We start from the raw sequence: 6162 nt of genomic DNA on the forward strand, positions 1-6162 counted from the left end.
CTGTAGTGGAGAGAATATTTGGTGAAAATTCCTCATGGCTTCATCTACATACTGCTACATTTAATAAAAAACCCCTATCTTACATTTAGAGAAGTTAAGAATCTACCATAGTCTGAGGATACCAGTAGTAAGCTTCTCGTGTGATGAGATTAATTAAAAATGCACTAATTGCTTTAATACCTTGATGATTAGAACCCAAATGTGCTATGCTAATTCTCACTTAAATTTTAACAAAATCTTCAATTTACTTGCAAATTATTTCAGTTTGCTAAGCATTTTACAAATCTACATACAGAATCCATGGTAGCTGTACACACAGCACTTAGATCTGTTACTCAAGTCCTCATTTATGTATTGATGCAACATTTCTTTGATTTTATATTTACTAATTTCATAATATATTACTAACCTGCTGCAATATGCACACAGTTATTACTCTCTTATAAAAATACTATAGCAAACCCTTTTTGCCTTTACTGTTTGCATTATTGAACAACCTGTGTTTCATACTATGTTTTGGGTCAATGACGTGTAGTTGGTGATTTCTCACATCTCCAAAAGGAAGGACAGGGCTTTAGCTTACAAAGTCCTATAGGTTTAATCTACCTTGTAGGAATTGTGCAAATTTTTGTTGGGCAAAGGAGCTGTTTGTTTAAATTATCTAACTGAAGAATCTTGCCACCTTAATTACCTCAAAAAAACTCCTAAGTTATATTCAAGAAGAATTAATGTCATTTACCATAAAATGTCCATAACATAAGTTTTCCAGGCAATACCACAGAAATTTAAGAATGTAACTGCTTAGCCAAACCTTATCTGAATTTCTTTGTCTGTGAAGCTGGACAAGAAATCTCACAAGAAAACGCTCTTCTGTTAACTTTCTGGTAGTTCCTGCTTTTAATCTGGTCAAAAATACTGCATAGAAAAGTACAACACAGCACTTTTTCTCCTAGCTGGAATTAGGAAATTCAGGGTATGAAACACGAAAAACAGAGAATAGAAGAAAGTGATCCTAATTTTTCTAAAACTTCTTTAAAATATTTTAATTGAACTTGTTTGTTAAACTGCCATTATTAATGACTGGAACCCCAGTGGGAGAACTTTTAAAAAAATAATCGAGTGATAATATCCAGATTTTAAGCATGTACCATTTGAAACTGTATTTTGTACTAGCACCCACACGCGATGATAAATGTCAAATTAAGGAATAAATACTGTACAGTACATAACTGCTGGCAGTTTGTACCCTATGAATATGTACAAATATATGCTGGCATTTAAAGACACAATCATTGGTTCCACCTTTCAGTGAAGTAAAGATTGTTTAATGGTCAGCACTTTGAAGATATTAACCTTAGGGATGCCAAGGCTAACTTGGAGTGCTAAAGCTGTGTGTGAAGAAAACTGATTGAAGCTTTGTCTTTATCATGAGTAAAATAGACTTTGTCTCATAGTGTACACTAAAGGCAACAGCATGGGTTTCAAAGCACTGAAACCAATCTGCTACATATATTTTTATATTGTACAAAATCAGATCCTCTTGTCAATTGCAAAACAAAACTGCACAAGCTGAAAAAACTGGCAAGTGCTACTGTATCTTAAAATGTTTGTATGCATTTTGTATGCATATATACTGTTACAGGTTCCAAGACACAGTATTCTGTTAGAATCTGCATCGAAATCAAATAGCTGTACAATTGAGAGGCAAGTTAAATAGAAAAAGCTGATCCAAAAAAATCTCCAGACATGGTGTCACCTGATCCTCCATAGGGGCAACAGTTGTTTTTACTAAGGTGGTCCAATGAACAGCTGAAAAAGTCAGTGTGTGGATTAACATTTTTTGATTTCCCATGGAGTCTTCTAAATCTGTTCTTGCAAAGGGTATTCTGGCAAAGCTTTCTACACGAAACTGATACTGTCTCAATCATTTTTCCCCCAACTGAATTAAAAAAAAAAAGTCTCACTCAGTAATTTAGGTATGTCAGAGTACGTGCAAATTTAGCAAACAGAAGGTTCAGAGAATTATCAACACTTGACAGTTAAAGAGACTGAGAAATACAAATGTCAGGTGTTCTACAGGTTCACTTAAAAATAATATAGAAATTAAATGATAAATCGTTTGCAGTTCTCTGAAAATGGCTCAAGTTTCAGGTTTCCAAATACTGTGCTAAGGCAGTATCAGAGGATTAGCTATTTTGTTCTGTATGGAAGAATATGAGGAACATGCTAAAAACATTAGCTGCTTGCTTTTTTTTTTTTGCTTTTTTTTTTTTTCCCAAAATACCCATTTTCTACTGGAAAGAAGTAGTACGAAGAGCCTTGAACTTGGCAAGATCATTCCAATCCTTGGTAAATAGCTTTAAGTGGTCCTTAAAACCAAGCATCCTGGCTTCTGAATTAACTACAGAAGAAAAGAATTTCTGCTCTCTGTCCCTGTGGGTTTGAAGCAATTCTAAATTAAGTTTTAGTCAAAATGCATCTGCACATACCAAACACAAACTGCTTTTTTCAACAGTGCTACTGAGTATGGTGTATGATATTCTGCATAGCTAGATGCTACATAAAGCTTTGCTCTGAGAGCGGACAGAAAAAAAAGTTTCAGTTTCACTGCACATCCACAAGGATAGCAGTGCTCCAGTTCAATCCTTCCTCTCAGACCCACCAAGATTTTTAGCTGTGTCTGTGACACATTTAAATCTCCTGCTAAGCCTGTACTCTCTGGTCAAACTATAGATATGAGATTAACAAAGTGCTGTATATTGAAACATTCTCCAGTCTGCTTATTTTGCAGTTTAAGCACACATTAGTTGAGATGGGAGCGTCTTTCAAATCCATGCTAAAGTTAACAAGCTGTCTGAGTCCTAGCCCAGCATTTTCTAGTTGCCTACACACTGGGGTTTCTTTTTGGTTTCTTTTTTCTCCGTGGAAAAAGTCCACCTGGTTGGTGGCAGGGAACAGATGAGTCGGACTGCTGCTCAGCACAGGAAGCGTGTTTAGACACAGTAACTTCACTTGCTGTGTTACAAGAGAAGATTGGTGAAGATCCCTACACCACGGCTGCTTATCCACACTCAAAATTTCACCTGTACCCTGAGGCATCATGTATTTGGGTTCTGCACCAAATCATCAGCTTTTTGGGGGGAAATAATTAAAAGCACAAGTAATACATTCAATCTAGAAATAATCTGTATGCATATGAATACAGATTTCCACAGAACATAGGACAAGTTCAAATAGCAATGAGCAGCTGGAGGCCTGCTGTGAAACGAAATCTTCCGTTGCATAAGCTACTGTACACCAGCTGGAGGAAGGTGAGGCCCCTTTAATTAATGTCTGTCAACTGAAAGCTAAATGTAATGGGAATTCCATCAGTATCAGAGGAAGAAGCAGTCTTAAATTTTCAGCAGGTATCAAAGCAAGGCCTCCTGTCTTAAAATAATTTAGAAAATACTGAAGTAAGAATTTGAGTGGTATTACCACCACTTAAACTTCTCAGTGCAGTACTTTGAGATGGTCTCAGGGTGCAATCTTTGCATCATTTTTGGCTAAGGAAATGATCAGAAACTTATGAGAGAGCCATAAACAAATACTGAATAAAAATATTTTTGAAGTATTCACATGCAGCTTTGTCATGAAAATCAAAGGAAAGCTATTTATGCGTTTCATTCCATGATCAAAAACATAACACATTGTTTCTTTTATGTCAGAAGTCTTTCCAGTTCTGAGGGAGGAAGACATCTCTCCAGAATTCCCAGGGAAAAAACATACACAGGTAGGTGAAAAGCTCAGATGAACTGCAGTATGGTATTTTGGCTCAAAAGTAATGACTAACTGGACAGAAGGCATTTTGGAACGTGATCAAAAGCGAATCAAGAAGTTGATACCAAAGGCATGATGATGCTATTTGGGAAGATGCTAGTTCTTGCTCCAGGACCACTGCTTGCAAGTACAGTCCCCAGAAAACTACTACAGGATAAAACCAACAGGCACTGGACAATCCAACATTAAGACCAGCACTGAGATCCTCAGTGAAGTGGCCTAGTCAAATGCAAACATTGAGTCTGATCCTGTACGACCGAAGACTGTCCAGTGAAAAAACTACAACAAAGGTAGCAAGAACACTGCTATACAATTCTTGGTCGGGTGCTAAATAGTTACTAACTTTTGAGATGCATTTGCACTTTGCCATGCTACTTTGCTTGTTCTGCACTTTTGATGTTTTCTTATAGCCAGCTGGGATACCCAAAAAGGGTTTACAAGGTTATCTTCTTTTTAATGTGAAATCTGTTTTGGTTGCACTGTGTGTGGGTGGCTGAATGACATGGAAAAAAAAGAAGGGGGTCAAAAGGTTTCATGCAATTGATCCCAACTGGACACTACTGTAATACCAAAATATTTATCTTCACTTAAGTCTGCTGGATACCCTTACACCAACTCTACTTACCCTGTCTTTGTGGCATCCAGCTGTTGGATTTAGTAATTCCCTTGCTTTCTGTACAAGGATCTCAAATATCAGTTTAATAATTGCCTCTTTCATTGAAAGCCTAGAAAAGTGAGCAGTCCTTCAGACTTTAGTATATAGACTCCTCTGATTTCTATCTACAGAAGTTTTTTTAATGAGGGATTTAGAATTACTATCCTCCAAAATTAGCAAAAATAAATTCTGTGATAATTTCAGGTTTTGTTTCCTAAGGACAACTGGAGACAGAGCTGCAGCAGATGGTAACCCTACTGAATAAAGTAAAAAAGGTCTTCCAAATACTTATGAATTGTCCAATTATATCACAGTTCATGGAGACAGGGGTATTATCAGCTACTGAAATGCAAACTCATGAGCTATGCTAATTATTGGGTTTTTTGCTTGTCTGCTTGTTTTCTGGCAATATTAATGAAGAATAGTGAGAATGCTAAGAGGGAAGAAAATGGTGATAACACACGAAGCGTCTTTCTTGTTTAGAAGAGGGCAAACAAATTAAATTTAAATTACGTATGACAATCCTAAGAGATTAGAAAGACCTTCCAGGGTTGTAACAGTATCCATTTAATTACTTTAGAATTTTTCTCTAAGTGTTTTATATTGATAAATACAATCCAGTAGTTATAGTATCTTGGAATAGGTGGCAAGCAGCTTTTACTTTGTTCGTAATTCATGTAAATCTAAAATGCACGCAGTAAAAGCTCATCTTTATTTGTTTCCCTGCAGGTATTAATTTTTTTCTGCATTAAAACAAAAAAAAAAAGAGTCACAACTCAGGGCTACTTAAAAACCTCAGCAGGTATCACAATTAGATTAACATGGTTTAAAAGTAGAACAGGACTTAACAGAAAAATGGAATGCAACTTTTCCAGAAAAAGAAGCCTTACAGCTTTACACATTTGAGTTTTTAAAAACAGGTAGCTAGAAGAACACCGTTATGAGTGAAAGAAGCAGACCTTTAAAACCTTTAGGACATTAAGTCCTTTTTTCTACAAAGGATGAGCTTTAATAGAGGATATGGAAAATACATTATTCTGTGAGGAAATTTATAATATTCGTATTTTTTGATAAATTTTAGTGGCTATTGGAAAGGAAAAGTATTAGAAATGATGGGAAATAAAATATGATTTTACTTTTTAAAAAGGTGGCTGTAATCTCACATTTTGCTGTCCTAATTCTGAATTGGTTGCCTGTGTGCAGCATAAATAGAAACACATAGAAGAATATTTTAGAAATCTAACCACTGCTAATAAGGATGATTATGATGCTGTAAGGAGCTGTTACCTAGTTGAACACATTGATATCACTTCACTTGCAAAAGCATGCAGAAAGGATACTAAAGACAGGAGTTGTCTCCATCTTGTACTCCTTCCTCTTCTACTTCATTTCTGGGTCTTGTATGGGAGGGGCAAGAAATATATGCTTTTAGAAAGCAGAATGTCTTTGATCTTCCTGTAAAAGGCTGTAAGTAAAAAGCTGTAAACAGAAAAAAACCTCATATACTGTTTGGCCTATGTGAAGTAAATCCCTCTGTCATCTTAAGACAAAGAATACTTCCTTAAAATTACCATCTTGATTCTATCGTCAGCTTCTTGACTGATAGTGTTAACTAGTTTACTCAGCAAGTATGTGCACGGACAACATTTTATGACAGTATATTATTGCATTTCTTTCTTCTAAGACAG

Source organism: Phaenicophaeus curvirostris, chromosome 1, assembly GCF_032191515.1.
Source record: "Phaenicophaeus curvirostris isolate KB17595 chromosome 1, BPBGC_Pcur_1.0, whole genome shotgun sequence".
Lineage (NCBI taxonomy): Eukaryota > Metazoa > Chordata > Aves > Cuculiformes > Cuculidae > Phaenicophaeus > Phaenicophaeus curvirostris.